The sequence below is a fragment of the Pleurodeles waltl genome, chromosome 3_1, assembly GCF_031143425.1.
Source record: "Pleurodeles waltl isolate 20211129_DDA chromosome 3_1, aPleWal1.hap1.20221129, whole genome shotgun sequence".
Classification (NCBI taxonomy): domain Eukaryota; kingdom Metazoa; phylum Chordata; class Amphibia; order Caudata; family Salamandridae; genus Pleurodeles; species Pleurodeles waltl.
In genome coordinates, this window is record NC_090440.1 from 507,139,432 (window position 1) to 507,154,694 (window position 15,263).

Consider the following 15,263-nt stretch of genomic DNA (forward strand, 5'->3'; position numbering starts at 1 on the left):
GCATTGCGGAGACATGAGCGTAGGGCGGCAGACAGTGTTGAACGTAGCTGAAAAGTCCAGGAGGATGAAGGCCGCGGTTTCGCGTCTGTCCAGTATGGTTCTGATGTCGTCGGAGGCGGCGATGAGGGCGGTTTCGGTGCTGTGGGTGCTGCGGAATCCAGATTGGGAAGGGCCCAGGGTGCGGTTCTCCTTGAGGAAGTGGGTTAGTTGTCTGTTGACAGCCTTCTCGATGACTTTAGCTGGGGAGGGGATCAGGGAGATAGGCTGAAAGTTCTTGAGGTCCTTTGGGTCCGCCTTGGGTTTTTTGAGGAAGGCATTGATCTCGGCGTGTTTCCAGCTCTCCGGGAAGGTGGCAGACTCAAAGGAGCTGTTGATGATCTTCTGTAGTTGGGGTGCGATGACGGAGCTTGCTTTGTTGAGGATATGGTGAGAGCAGGGGTCAGATGGAGAGCCGGAGTGGATGGTGTTCATGATTTTGATGGTGTCGTTGACGGGGGTCCAGGAGAGCAGGAGGTTGGTCGGAGGTGAATCTGTGGTGTTGGTGGTTGTCAGGGGAGTCTGGGTGCTGAAGCTGTTGTGGATGTCTGCAATCTTGCGAAGGAATAGGAGGCTAGGGAGTCGCAGCGGTCTTGGGATGGCGGGATGTCATTGGCATTGGAGCTGGGGTTGGAGAGTTCCTTAACGACGTTGAAGAGCTCCTTGTGGCTGTGTGAGTTGTTGTTGATTCGGTCTTTGAAGGCGGTTCTCTTGGTGGCTCGGATGAGTTGGTAGTGTTTGAGGATGGCGTTTTTGAAGACTGAGGTTGTCCAGAATCTGATCTTGGCATCACTTTCTTTCGAGTCTTTGGCAGCTTTGCTTAGATTCGTGGAGGTTGGCGGTAAACCAGAAGGCCTTTCTGTCGGTGCATCTGTTGGAGAGATTCTTAATTGGTGTGAGAGTATTGATACAGGTGTTGAACCATTGCCTGAAGTTGGGGGCAGCTGCATTAGTGTCAGTGGTGTCGATGGGTGTGTTCTCGGAGAGGGTCGCGATAAGTTGGTCTTCGGTGACCTTGTTCCAACTGCGGTGGGGGATCCATTGTGGCTGGTGGTGTGTTGTGGGTTTCTTGAAGGAGAAGTTGATGCAGCGGTGGTCTGTCTAGTGGAGTTCGGTGTTTTGGCTGAAAGAGACGTGATTTCTGGCAAAGAAAATAGTGTCAAGTGTGTGTCCTGCGGGGTGGGTTGGTGTTGTGACAAGCTGTTTCAGGCTGAAGTTGGAGAGGTTGTCAAGCAGGGTGGCGATGTTGTTGTTGGTGTTCTCGAGGTGGAAGTTTAAGTCTCTGAGGAGTATGTAGTCAGTGGATGCAAGAGTGTGCTGATGATGTCGGTAATGGAGTCGCTGAACTGCTGTCGTGGGCCGGGGGCCTGTAGACGAGGATCCCTCGGAGGGTGGTGTTTGGGTCAGTGTGGTTTTGGAAGTGCAGGTGTTCGGCGGTGCAGAGGGTGTCTTTGGTGTTGGTCGTGATCCTGAGGGTGTTCTTGTGGATGATGGCGATGCCTCCTTCTGGTTTGTTGGAGTGGTCCCTACGGGAGATCTTGCAGCCGTCCGAGATGGCTATGGTGATGTCAGGCACTGAGGAGGGGTTCATCCAGTTCTCGGTCAGGAAGGCAACGTCTCTTAGCATCACAACTAACATGTGAGATGAATAGGTAAGCCTGTCTTTTAAAGAAGGAAATCCCTGCATTCTCTCACACAACTCAACATCCCCCTAAGCGTGCCTTTTCAAAAGTACTTTATCAGTCAGTCTCCATGAGGCCCTGGTCCAAAGCATATAAATCTGAGACCAAATCAACAGTATCTCTTTTCTGGGTAGAAGCATGGATGTATTTGCAGAGCAGCAATAGTTTCAACCACAATGCACCCCAGTCTTTTTTACTCTCAATCTCCGGGGATGAATGTCAGCTTTTTGTTTAGCTGGAGATAGTGACCTGGCCCTTGAAAAAGAAGATGAAGAAAGCGAATTATGATGCCTTCACGTTTTATCATGATTTCTCAAGCTACCAAACTATGATATCACCAATGTGAAGAGGTCTATAGGAAGACCACACACTGAGTGCTCACCTACCTTCCATTGCCCCAGGATTTTAAATGCCAAATCAATCCCAATACACCAGCATTATTTGCCTGAATTGTATGACCATGCACAGTATAAATATTTAGGCACATGTGTGAAGCTGAATCACTGACGCTGCCACGTCCACATGAGATCCCCATGCTTCCCTCCATTACAGTCTATCAGGGAATGGGCACAATAGGCAAGACCAGCCTCTAGATAGTGACTGTTGGAGTAAGGCAGATAAACACAGAATCACTCTACCTCACATGTTCACCACTTCTACCTTTGTGATCATTTTCGATGCTCCCTAACTCAAGTCCTGTGTAAAGTGTTCCTTTTAACCCCAATTCCAGCAGGGGAAGAGCAAAGAAGGTGAATGCAAAGGTGCAAGCCCAGCAGGGACCCTCCATGTTACCTTAATCCTCGTGTCAGACTGGGACAAAAAAAAAACAGTAAGATGCTGGGAATGAAAAAATGTTTTGGCACTCAGGACTGGTGGGGGGGCGGGACACATTTACCTGATAGGTAATGACACAGATGATGACGACGGACGTCTTCTGAACTTTAATCTGCTGAAGTTAGGGTTGAAGGTAATTGAGGATTCAAATAGACCAGTGTGCCATATTGTGTTCTAATGGTACAGAAAAATCCTCAGTCTCTATAAGACGGACACTGAGTACACCTCCCTGACTTGCCAAGAATGCCCATGTAAATTTGAAAAAAGTCTCTCCTGCTAGCAAATCCATTCACAGCTAAATTTAAAAAATACTGCAATTTATGATCAATTTTGTAGCTTTATAAAAAGCCACTAAAATTGAAAATACACACATGAATTAACACAAGTGGAAAATAGTTCATGAAAATTCTTACCTTGTCAGAAATCATTAAAAACAGGGTGTGATACGGGCATTCTCGTCCTCGCAAATTACCTCATCCACAATTGTCCTTAAAGCTCTTCTAGGAAACAAGGACAGATCTAGACTGGAATTTGACAACACTGGGAAATGATCTCCCAAGCTATTGTTCATGAACAATGCCTACGCAGTGCTTGTCTCATGTCTTGCATTGAATGAACTGTGCAGAAACTAATCTACTATTGATTCACTCTGAATCCATCTTTAACAGAACTGGACAAGTGGTTAACTCTGCCCCATCCATAGTATTCCATGAATAGTGATGCCACTTAACCACAGTTCTCATCCTGTGCACGTCTAATGGACTGGGAATGGTGTAATCCCAAAAAGGATTTTGATGCTCCCCATTGGACCCTTCTCAATAAAACATTGACTAGCACTTTCAATTGACAGATATGTAGTTCCAACCCATTTGGTCCTTCAAGAATCACAGAGAGAGAAGTTTTAACCATAAAGGTTTTATTTTAGATTTTTAACCTGGACAAAATCAGTTAGTCAATAAAACAGAGTGCAAAGCTCAATGAAAATACAGAATCAATGAAGAATTAAGCAAAGATAAAAATCATCAAAGTACAGAGTATAGGAAAAGGGAGAACAATCGTGCATGCATTTGCTTCTAGGGTAAGTGGGAAATAGTCTCTTGTCACATCAAGAAAACGCATTATTTGATAGGGTTCTGGATAATAGATTTGATACATTTAGTACAGTTATTCATGGTTAACATAGTCTAAAGCAGTCAATGCTAAGCAAAGAGAAACATTCGCAACTCAATACATTCAACAAAACTCTCATAATTCAACAACACAGAGTTTCTCATAAAGAGCACCTGCGCCTGGAACAAAATGGTTACATCGTATGTGATTTTCCCTGGGACAGCCATGATCAGCCTTGAGTTAATACACTCTTATTCAAAGCAGCTTGAGAGCGTTGCTGTCCTTGCCGGTGGAAAACTTTCAAATGTTATTCGCAGGAGTCATGAAAATACGACTCTACTCATGTGATCTAATGAAAGGTCACAGGCAAAATGGAGCCTGAGGTCTGAATTTTCAAGGTTAGACAAAGTTTGAGTTTTCACTAATGCAAAGCAGTACAATTTAGGAAACCACTATATCACTAGCGCGGTACATTTCTGCTGGAGTCTTGGACCAGAGTGCAAATTAACTGAGCTCTCTAGTTTCCCAGGCCCACGTCCAAGATTTTACTTTGTATTTTTCCTTTAGTAGTCATTATTTTATAGTAGATTAAAAAGCACTACAAGTCCCAAGCTGCAAAGCAAATAATGAACTAGATGAGCGACCCCCACCCCTGTGCGGACCTGGGAAACCTGAGAGCTATAACTGCACGTTTGTCTACATTTTCCTTTAAAGCGCTCACGGGGGTTCCTGCGAGGATCAAAACGTTTACCGATTGCTTAATAAGAAATCCAGAAGAGAAGGCCCCACGTGCACGGTTTACTACACTGGCTGGATGATGAATTTACATCTATATATCAGGAACATTTTCTTCTGGCCTACATTGCCATGTCAAAAAATGCCAGTATATAATTCATCAAAGTGTCTCATCGCAGTCTATCCCTTATTATACCTTCCCTTGCAAAGTGTATAATATGACTCCTTTCTTCATCCACGGAAAGAACAGGAGTTACAGGCAGCAGGCAGTATTAAGGCAAATCTGTGGCAAAGTAGAGGAAAAATCTAGAAGTAAAATTAATGAAAGCCTGTATGCCCTTGGAGGTTGCCACAGGAATATGCTAGGTCGATCTGAAAATGGTTTTCTTTTGGGATTTCCTCTGGTACCCTATTCACCATGGATGGAATGACACCCCAGTGACACCTCTAGACGCAGTCTGTCCTAAGTCTTTAGTGATAAGGGGGACATTTTGAAAGGCTGATGACTTTTGAAAGCTGATTCTTCTCCAGCCCGTGCATCTGGTTGCACTTCACATGAGGGCTGTTAAGGAAAATCTGAATTTCAGGCATAGGGTAAGTTGTTGGAGTTCAGAATTTAATTACAACTATTCAATGGGTAGATGAAAACTTCCTGGCTGTCCTCCTCGCCACCTGCTGGTTGTGTCCAGTTAGAGGTTACGGCTGGAGTCTATCATTTCCAACTTCACTTGATTGAGGTTCTATAAGGGGAAGAAGTAAAAGGTAAATGGGAAGGTGAGACAAACTTTTCCCTCCGCCCTAACCATAATTTCCTGATTAATGGACCTAATGTCTGACATCAGTCAAATAAAGCAATTGAAAGTCTCTGGCTGCACCCTTTCACAGAGCTTCCACTAGGTGTTAGGGAGGAAGCCAACAGTTGAGGGGTTGCCAGTCTGAGGAGTCGGGGTGCCCCAAAGTGTCACTTCCTTGGTAAGATGCTAGTTAGGGGGCTGCTTTAATTTCTGAATCGCTGCCACGACCAAGCCTTGAAAACGCTTATCCACTTGAAAATGTGTGTTGTAATGTGCACTCTTTAAGCCCATTTATCCTACATGTTTTTAGAGGTGGTAAGGCTTGTTCTCTACATTACCTTTCAATGTCCAATGTGTGGTTGACTTGAACAGTATTTCTAGAGCTTATTTTGGTTACCATTTCGACCCTGGCCCCCACATGTACCAGAATATCAGCATAAGGGCTGGAAATACTGGACTAGGTGGACGCTGGGCAGTGGCAAGGAAATATTTTAGCCTGGTTGGGTGATATTGGCTGACGAACATTACAAGCAGTAGAGAAGTTGTGGGGAATCAACTAGGGCCCTAGATGGGTAAATGCACTACTGACTGATGTCAGTTCCCATTGCCTTAAGTTGCCTTTCAGTGTTTAAAGTACAGATTGTTGGAAATTGCCATTTTTGCAGGGTTACCCCCAAACATCTTGCCTCTGACCTCCTACTGTTTGACTGTGTGCTGCATTTTGTTTTTGCTGGCTTTAGAACTCTGGGCACTTTACCACTGTAAACCAGTGCTAAAGTGCAAGGGCTCTCTGTCTAAATTGTATTGGTAATTGCTTTATCCATGGTTGGCATATTTGATTTATTTGATTTACTAGTAAGTCCCTAGTATAGCGAACCATAGGTGCCCAGGGCCTGTAAATCAAATGCTACTATTGGGCCTGCAGCACTGATTGAGCCACCCACTTCTCATACCCAAACCTTCCCATGTAAGACATGCATATGTTAGGCCCAAGGCAGCCCCATGGAAAGGGTGCAATGTGTTTAAAAGGTAGGACATGTACTGGTGGGTTTTACATGTCCTGAGAGTGAAATATTGCTACATTTGGTTTTTACCATTGCAAGGACTATCTCTCCTGCAGATGAACATGGGGATTTTCTTGAAATATTTTTAAAGTGTAATTTTCCATTGGGAACAGATAGAGATGTGGAGTTTGGGGATCTCTGAGCTCACAATTTAAAAATACATTTTTGGAGAGGCTGGTTTTTAAATTGTAACTTTGAAAATGACACTTTTAGAAAATTGGCATTTTCTTGCTTAACCATTCCAGGCCTCTGCCGAGCAATTGAATACACAGCTGGGTCAGGATGACAGTTGGACTGTTTGTGAATTCACTCTAGAAAGTCACACAAAGGGTGCTCTCCATATCCTGATGGGTCCTCCTGGGCTAGAGTGGTGGGAGGAGCTGACACTTGCACCTGAATAGGGTTGTACCTGTCCTTACACAAAGCAGTCTTCAACCCTCTGGAGTGTGTCTTGGGCCAAGGCAAGAAAGGCAGGGCCTTGTGCACGCACTACAAACACTTTTCTTTGAACTTTGCCTACTTCCAAAATAGAAATGGGTATAAGTACTGGACCTCTGACTGCACAAAGTTAGAACACTTCTGGACTGAGGACATTCTTCCAGGAAGAAGAGCTGGATGCAGTAGGAGGGACTGCCACTCTGCCTTTTGCTTTGTTGTGCTGGCCTGCTGCTTGCTGCTTTTGTCCTGGGAGTGAAAGGTCTGGACTTTGCTTTCTACATCCTGCTTTCCAAGGTTTTGCAATGGCTTGAACTGAGCTTGATACCTGGGTTCTTCTGCTGAGAGTCCTGAGTCGCCAAGTGGTGACAACTCTAGTCCCTGGGGCCTTGGACGTGTAAGCTGGTGACCTGAAGGAAAAGTCCACGCACCAACAGGCACACAGCTGAAAAATCAATGCAGCGCCTGTCCCGCGGCTGGAGAATTGTCAAAGCGCCTGTCTCACAGTTGCAGAATCAATGCAACACCTGTTTCCCAGTGGCTCCATCAACACAGATCATCTGAATTTTCCATCCATTTTACGGGGCATCAATTCCTCATTGATCTGCATTACAATAAGGAACCGTGGCTGCGTGGCTGATAATCAATGCATCGTCTTTCCTGTGAGAAAAGAATTGACTTATCATCTCCCCTGCCAGTAGGGAACTGACATATCGCCTCTCCTTCTGGGAAAGAATTGATGTATTACCGCCCCTGCGCAGTAAGGAACTGATGCTTTTTCAGCGCCTCACCTCCCCTACGGCCTGCATTGTCTTTGTTTTTGACGCATCCCAGGTACTTTGTGGTTAAAAAGATGCAACTGTTGATTCTTATGGATTAAGACTCTTTGAAACCTTTAAAAAGTGATATTGTTGCTTGTGATTGTTGGATTTTTGTTGTTTTGGGCTTCAAATAAATATTGACTGTTTTTCTAAGCAGGTGTGGAGCCCTTTTGTAGTGTTTTCACTTTGTTAGTCTGTGCGTGTGTACAAATACTTTACACATTGACTCTGAGATAAGCCTGACTGCTCTTGCCAAACTACCTTGGAGGTGAGCAAGAATTATCTTAGGTGTGTAGCTCCCTTACCCTGACTAGAGTGAGAGTCCCTACTTAGACAAGGTGCAAGCCACTGCCAACAAGAGACCCCATTTCTAACACTATAATCTGGGAAAAGGACACCTAAGTCAGTCAATGATGTTTACCTCAAGATATGAATGACTCCAATCTTTACTACGAGGTTAAAGTAACAAAAAAACGGGATCATGCAGATGCCTTAGACACAACTGAGAATTATGAAGGTGTTGTCCATGTTGACATTTGGATCTGGTCTTCTTAAGGTCTTATAAAATTATCTCCATCAGGTCATTTTCCTTGTGTGACGTTTCACATCGCAGTTGGTTCCAAGCTCTCTCACTTTCCTGGTACTAAAGGGCCATATACTCTAATTCCTCCGTTGGGTCAAATTATTCACAGCTTCAGCTCAAAATGTTTGCAAGACACTCCTGGATCACTGGAGAAAGCCCTACTAAGACACTGACAATTTGAGTGTTTGGAAAGTGACCCCTCCCCAGTCTGGCACTCATCAATCTTTGACCCAGAGCAAGAGAGATAAATAAAAGGGAAAAAGATGGGAACGAACAACAGGAAAGCAGTCACAAAGCGAGAAAGCTGGCATGAAAATTAACCTGCAGGAGCTAGAAGAAGAGATGGGAAGTATAGGATGGTGGACAAAAGAAGCATGAGGGTGAATCAAGACCAGGTAGCCTTGGTACTCAGCAACACCACAATTCAGCCCAACAAGGGTCAGGCTTCTAAAAAACACTTGATCCCTTCACTTGCCTCTGTCGATAAATTATGCCCTGCTTCACTCAGTAAAATTTCCTCTTGAAATCAAGCCTTCCTATGTGTTCAGTCGAGCCTCTCTGAAACCGACGACATCTGATAAAGTTACTGAAATTGACTGGGATAGATCTTGAAAAGCCAGGACTGTTCTAGCAAATCCAGGACACCTGGTCATTATTGTGCAGCTCATGGACAGACAGTCACCTTGCACTTCCATGGTGGGGGGGGTTCACTTCCAGGTCCCCCACTTCTTCCCTTTACACTGGTGTAAATAGCCAATCACCCCATGTGATTCAGCTAACTCACGCAGAATGCTATATAAAACGTACAGTACGATGACAACGTCTTCTGATTTTTCCTGAAGGGGTTTCATTTTATACTGTACTTCGAGGCAAGCCAACTATTTCTCAATCGCACTATATTGAGAAACACTCTTAAATACTTTATATAAATATACTTTCTGCACCAATTGTTGTCTGAGCGCAGCACCGGTTTACTTACAGCAAATTTGAAACACCTTACACATCACAGGAAGACTCTTTCAATTTGTGGCATTCTTTCAACTGCATACATGGAATAGACGTGACATCCTACTCAAACACTGCGGTAATATGCAAAACGCGACTATCTCTACTACTCCCTTTTGCATCACTCTATGCTTATATACAGCCGTGTTACCACAGTTGGAGCACCCCACTAAACCTATGCACAGCACACAAAACAACCCATGTAGCCCACCCTATAACTCCACACTCTACCAATCTACAGGGTCTCTTCTAAGTTTTTTTCTGGGCCCCATGAGTGTGAAGGGTTCTAAAAACGGAGAACCTAGGTATCTTGCTGCAACCTGCCCTTTCCATCACAATATAGGAAATAAGATATTCTGCCTTTCCTTTCACTATTATAATTGATCCGTGGCGGCTTTAGGGTAGGGCGGCTTGGGCCAAGCTCGAGGGGGCACCCTTTGCATTACTGGCTGAGCCAAGATAAGATCCGCCTGCAGTGATCTTTGGAGATAATAACAAAGGCATGACATCTCTAGTGATTAATGCACTTGACGGAGATTTCTGGGATTTGGCTAGTCATAATGCTGACTCATGATAAAGTAGCAGAGAGGGTTAATATTCTTGCTGCAAAGCACCAAGTGTAACTTTCAGATCACATGAGGGGCACCATTGGATAGTAATGAGGGAATCTCTAAAGGAGGTCATAGGGGGGCGTCGCACCCTGCACCACCAACGCTAAGGCTGGCCCTGTAATTGACTTTCGAGGGTTAAAAGTGCCCATAGTGGGGTAGAAATGTTGTAAAAAATAACAATAATGTATCCAGAATACAGCACGATAATGCATTTGGTATCATAAGGCATTTCACAGCTTGTGTCACTTTGAAAAGGAGTTTACATGAAAGGTTCTGCATATTTCGTCTCATTTCGTGCCCCCGTCTGCTCCCAGCTTGTTGCGCTGTGATATTTTTGAAACTCAAAAAATGTGTGGAGGATTTCAAACCACTGAGCATCTCAGACAAAACTGCTTCAAGCCTACGGCACAAGCATGTAGGACGACATGAAAGTAAATCCGGATGGGAGCATTTCAGTAGATTTGATGAAAAAATGTAAGTTAATTAAAAGGAGGAGACGTTTTCCCTTCGCTAGAAGGGGAAGCTGATCTCCATTATTAATGCATAGCAGTGTTTCAAATCGGTGTATGATAATGGAATGGTACATTATCCATTTCTTTATATTTGAGGCAGAAGCTTTGCTGGAATTAGCAATACGTGCTCATTTTCATTATCTTTTAGTCGTGCTTCTTGGGTGCCTTCGAACTACAAACTGAAGTCTTACCTTTGAAGGTGCACTTGAGTAATACCTAATCAGGTGGGTTCAGAAACCTGAAACCTGACAACAACGTCAAATGCATAGATGCCATTGTGTTTTCCAAGGGGAGATAATCTGGATGGATGGGTCACAGACATTGACAATGATGGAAGTACCAAGCTAGGAAGCTAAGGAATGTGAGAAGCTTTTTGCAAAATATGGAGGTCAGTGAGATTTTTCCTGTTTTCATGGATTGATTGCACATTCAACTGATTTTAACAGATTTGTCAAATAGTTTACAGAATAACCAAAATTATGAAACACCTATGCTCAGTGAGGTGATTTGTATATGCTACTGATTTATAAACGATGAGGCCCAGAGACATAAAAGAAAGAAAAGAGCAACGAAAGCCACACCTCCCATTCACTATAGAAAGGCTCCTCATAACCAGACCACACATTCAAAACACTCTGGCCCTGATTCTGACCCCGGCGGTCTGAGACCGCCGGGGCCAGGGTCGGCGGGAGCACCGCTGACAGGCCGGCGGTGCCCCGCAGGGCATTCTGACCGCGGCGGTTTGGCCGCGGTCAGATTCGGAAAACCGGCGGTCTCCCGCCGGTTTTCCGCTGCCCTTGAGAATCCTCCATGGTGGCGGAGCGCGCTCCGCCACCATGGGGATTCTGACTCCCCCTACCGCCATCCTGTTCCTGGCGGGTCTCCCGCCAGGAACAGGATGGCGGTAGGGGGTGCCGCGGGGCCCCTGGGGGCCCCTGCAGTGCCCATGCCAGTGGCATGGGCACTGCAGGGGGCCCCGTAAGAGGGCCCCACTTTGTATTTCAGTGTCTGCTTTGCAGACACTGAAATACACGACGGGTGCCACTGCACCCGTCGCACCTTCCCACTCCGCCGGCTCAATTCTGAGCCGGCGTCCTCGTGGGAAGGTTGATTTGCCCTGGGCTGGCGGGCGGCCTTTTGGCGGTCGCCCGCCAGCCCAGGGCAAATCCCAAAATACCCTCAGCGGTCTTTTGACCGCGGAGTGGTATTTTGGTGGGGGAAGTCTGGCGGGTGGCCTCCGCCGCCCGCCAGACTTAGAATGACCCCCTCTATCACATAGCTTATCAACAGATGGGCACCAACCAAAAGTAATGCACTATCATCCACTTGACCACATTGCCCAGTTGCTTCACCTAAATACCCAACTAGATGTTGATAGTCAGATTATGTTTCTCACATCTCCCAGTTAATAGGCATCCATCTGAGGAGCTAGGTGTGGTATCCTTACAACTAAAAAGCACATAACCATGAAAACATATCAGACACACTTTCCATCCATCAAACTGCACCTTCTACATATTTAACCATGTCAAGCTGCTAAGAAGAAAAATATTCCAGCCACTAAAATATAGCCCAAATCACTATGCGGGTCATTCCGACCCTGGCGGTCGGTGGCCGCCAGGGCCACCGACCACGGGAGCACCGCCAACAGGCTGGCGGTGCTCCTACGAGCATTCTGACCGCGGCGGTTTAGCCGCGGTCAGACGCGGAAAGCCAGCGGTCTCCCGCTGACTTTCCGCCGCTCGTAGGAATCCTCCATGGCTGCGGAGCGCGCTCCGCAGCCATGGAGGATTCCGACTCCCCCTCCCGCCATCCAGTTCCTGGCGGTTCTCCCGCCGGGAACCGGATGGCGGGAGGGGGAGTCGCGGGGCCCCTGGGGGCCCCTGCCGTGCCCATGCCTATGGCATGGGCACGGCAGGGGCCCCCGTAAGAGGGCCCCTAAAAGTATTTCAGTGTCTGCAAAGCAGACACTGAAATACGCGACGGGTGCAACTGCACCCATCGCACCTTCCCACTCCGCCGGCTCTATTACGAGCCGGCGTCATCGTGGGAAGGGAGTTTTCCCCTGGGCTGGCGGGCGGTCTTGCGAAGACCGCCCGCCAGCCCAGGGGAAAACTCGGAATACCCTCCGCGGTCTTTCGACCGCGGAGCGGTATTTCGGAGGGGGGAAGTCTGGCGGGCGGCCTCCGCCGCCCGTCAGACTCAGAATTAGGGCCTATGTTGCATGTCCCAATCACTTGGTCACGCCTTTAAATATTTAACTACATTTTCAGCCGAAGACCTTGCCCCCTAGCAACAAATCTCCATGTAAAGGAATCACATTTTCCAACAATTTTAATACTCCTACGACCAATAGAATAAACTTTCTGTCCACATTTTTAGTCCCAAGAGCACATCTCCAAAATGATTTCACCACGTATAATGGCATGACTATACCTTCTAAATAACTGAAACCGCAACTCCTAGCTGATAAGCTATTGCCAGACTTACAGCCTGATTTAGATCCTGGATACTGACACAGAATACTCCGTCACAAACCTGACAGATATCCCGTCCGCAGTATTATCATCTCCGTAGAATATCATGGGATCGTAATACAGTGGACATATTCATCACATTTGTGATGGAGAATTTCCCCTGTCAAGACCTAAATCAGGTCCTAAGACTAGAAGTCACCACCATAGGCTGTATTCAGGTTTGATTTTATCAAGTACAAACTGTCACAAATTGGCTTCCCAAATGCATAAATGGTGACCTCTGAATGTGTTTGATTCATAAAAAGTTAACTTAGGAGTTTTTCTAGCAAAAACATGAATATTAAAGTCAGGAGATTTTTATAGTGAGAGAGATTTAGAGAGGCCAGTCAAGGCAAAGTGTAGATTGGTGGAAGAATCAATCTAATCGTAATCAATCTTTTAAGTGAAACAGCTTTAAGCATGCAACGTTGCACTCATTTTTGCATACATTAGAGCTTGGATGTTGTATTTCAAAAGCTCAATATATATTGCAATTGTAATTGTATTTATATAGCCTTTACTACTCCTGATAAGGCGTTGAAGTGCTTTTCGGAAAAAAGCAATCTACTGGGAACCCAAATGGATTAATGGTGGATCAGTATAGGGAAATATGAGTTCATTTGAGGCATGGACATGTGAGTCTGTTAGTTGAATTGAATAGAATAATAGAGGGAAAGAAGATGGGAGAATCAAATAAATGTTAGATGGGAGATGGTAGGTTAGTAAGATGAGGTTTGGGATGAGTGAAAGGAGAGACCAATGAGGGAAGAGTCTGTAGAAAGGATTAGGGAGATCATTGTAGTATAATGAGGTTTGGGATGAGTCAAAGGAGAGATACAAGACTGAATAATTTAGAAAGGTTGTTTGAGAGATCACAGTAGTAAAATGAGGTTTGGGGTGAGCCAGGAGGGATAGAGGAGGGAAGAGTCTAGAAAGGGTCATTAGGAGATCATAGTAGTAGAATGAGGTTTGTGATACGTTAGAGAGTGGAGATAGAGGCTAGATTGAGAGAGGTATAGAGTGAGACAGAGTAGTGCTTTGGAGAGTGTGAAAGTGTTTTTTCTTATACAGTAGGAGCAAAATAATAAATATAAAGATATATGACTACATAGAAAGGGTACATATGCATAAGGAAGATAGGGGGTCATTAGAACCCTGGCGGACGGTGTTAAAGGTGCGGCAATACCGCAAACAGGCCGGCGGACCAAAAAAGGGAATCATGTCCGTGGCGGAAACCGCCAACATAGACAGCCACTTTAACACTCCGACCGCCACGGCGGTACAGACAAGCAGCGCGGCGGTCACCGCCAACAGACAGGCGGAAGACAATGTACCGCCCACAGTATCACAACCCGCCAATCCGCCACCTTTTCCGGGGCGGATTCACAGTGGATAAAAACACGGCGGAAACAGCTTTTGCAATGGGAAAACGCTCACCTTCTACGCATCCCACGAGGAAGGAGGACACCATGGAGGCGGAATTACAAATCCTACCTGCCCTTGTCTTCCTGCTCATTTACGAACACCAGCAACGGCGGCGCCGAAGACAACGGTGAGTACTGCACCTAGGACATGGGGGAGGGGGGAGGCAAATGTCACGGACACACACGCAACACCCCCACCCCCACCCTCACCCATTACAACACACACACCAATGCATTTCCTAAATCACAGGCACAACCCACAACCCACAACCCCCCCGGAAGAATGCAAAGACCAATGGAAATCAGTTCAAAAATTGTAATGTATCAAAATACAGTTACCAAATATATACAGATATATATACACATTCCAGCTCTTATACCTTCTGAGAAGTAGTGCAGGTATGCACATATCAATGTCCGTGCACCACTGGGCCAAAAATGCATGGGCGAGGCCCACATTAGATACCTGTCCACAAACGGAGAGAACACTGCTGGGGCATCAGATAGAAATACAACAGGCACCTCAGGGGGAAGGGAAGGGAGGGGGCACCTCAGCCGGATGACAGTACCACGCCAGATCCACAACAGGGCTCCATGCCCACTGTTCCATCCTGGGAAATGCAAAGCCACAGTCTCTCAAGTCTCTACAGTGGGTGGTTTGCCCACTGTTCCATCCTGGGGAGTGCAAAGCCACAGTCTCTCAAGTCTCTACAGTGTTTGGTTTGCCCACTGTTCCATCCTGGGGGGTGTAAAGCCACAGTCTCTCAAGTCTCTACAGTGGTTGGTTTGCCCACTGTTCCATCCTGGGGAGTGCAAAGCCACAGTCTCTCAAGTCTCTACAGTGGGTGGTTTGCCCACTGTTCCATCCTGGGGAGTGCAAAGCCACAGTCTCTCAAGTCTCTACAGTGGTTGGTTTGCCCACTGTTCCATCCTGGGGAGTGCAAAGCCACAGTCTCTCAAGTCTCTACAGTGGGTGGTTTGCCCACTGTTCCATCCTGGGGAGTGCAAAGCCACAGTCTCTCAAGTCTCTACAGTGGGTGGTTTGCCCACTGTTCCATCCTGGGGAGTGCAAAGCCACAGTCTCTCAAGTGGATGACAGTC